This window comes from Sphaeroforma arctica, assembly GCF_001186125.1.
Source record: "Sphaeroforma arctica JP610 unplaced genomic scaffold supercont1.182, whole genome shotgun sequence".
Lineage (NCBI taxonomy): Eukaryota > Ichthyosporea > Ichthyophonida > Sphaeroforma > Sphaeroforma arctica.
In genome coordinates, this window is record NW_014040376.1 from 121,142 (window position 1) to 122,402 (window position 1,261).

The following is a 1,261-nucleotide window of genomic DNA, read 5'->3' on the forward strand; positions in this document are numbered from 1 at the left end:
ATATATGATTATACAAATTCACATTCTAAGATTTATTCAGACTGGTAAGTATAACCACATAACACAAGTGCGATAGAACAAGGCCTAGAACAGCCCTACCAACGTATTAGGCCTGTGAAACCAAATTCTGCCCATTCTTGCCAACAATCAACGTACAAGTCATTCCAAACTGCCCCATAGAATAAGCATCTGTATAATTGACCTCGTGCTCGCGATCGTATAGCAGGTCATAAGCATTGCAGTCTTCGCCAGGTTCAACTACCACAGCAACGTGCTGGGCATCCAAACTCAGGTGTATGTTAGTGAAGTAGACGCCTTTCCTCCCTGCGAGCGACGAATGGTAGGGAAGTCTAAGTATGAGACTAAAATATGGGAGTTCACACATACGCACACACACACACACACACATATATATATATATTTATATATATATATATAGATATATATATATACACACACACACACATATATATATATATTAGCCAAGGACACACTCGCAGGTGTTTCGGATTAGTATGCGTTCTCGCTTTCGCAATTATACGTGCCCCGTCCCATCACATTGAAGGTAAGCTAATGCCTTCGTTATATTCTAAAACACCAAAGCCACTGCACGTGGCGAGGGTTGAGATGCACACCATCTCAACATCAGACTACGGTACAACAGGTACCAATGCGAACGAACTTCAAGTATACAATCTTTGAGACGACTTAGCAAACATAGCGAACAAGGGCCGACAGACAAGGACGAGTGCACACACGTATAGCGAACAATGGCCTACAGACAAGGACGAGTGCACACACGTATAGCGAACAATGGCCGACAGACAAGGACGAGTACACACACGTATAGCGAACAATGACCGACAGACAAGGACGAGTGCACACACGTATAGCGAACAATGGCCGACAGACAAGAACGAGTGCACACACGTATAGAGAACAATGGCCGACAGACAAGGACGAGTACACACACGTATACGTATGATGAGGACCACCTGTCGACTATAGTCCTAATAGTAATACTTGCAATAACTGCGAACCACCCGAAGCATATCAATCCTAGAGGAACAGAGGAGTCGATATAATCATATCCTCTCATGACAAGATATGTGTACCAGCATCTTGTGCCTGCAATCCGTTTGAAATATACAAGCTACAACTACCAGGAAACCACTCTGAATGAGCTACAACTACCAGGAGACCACTCTGAATGAGCTACAACTACTAGGAGACCTTTCTGATTGAGCTACTGCTACCAGGA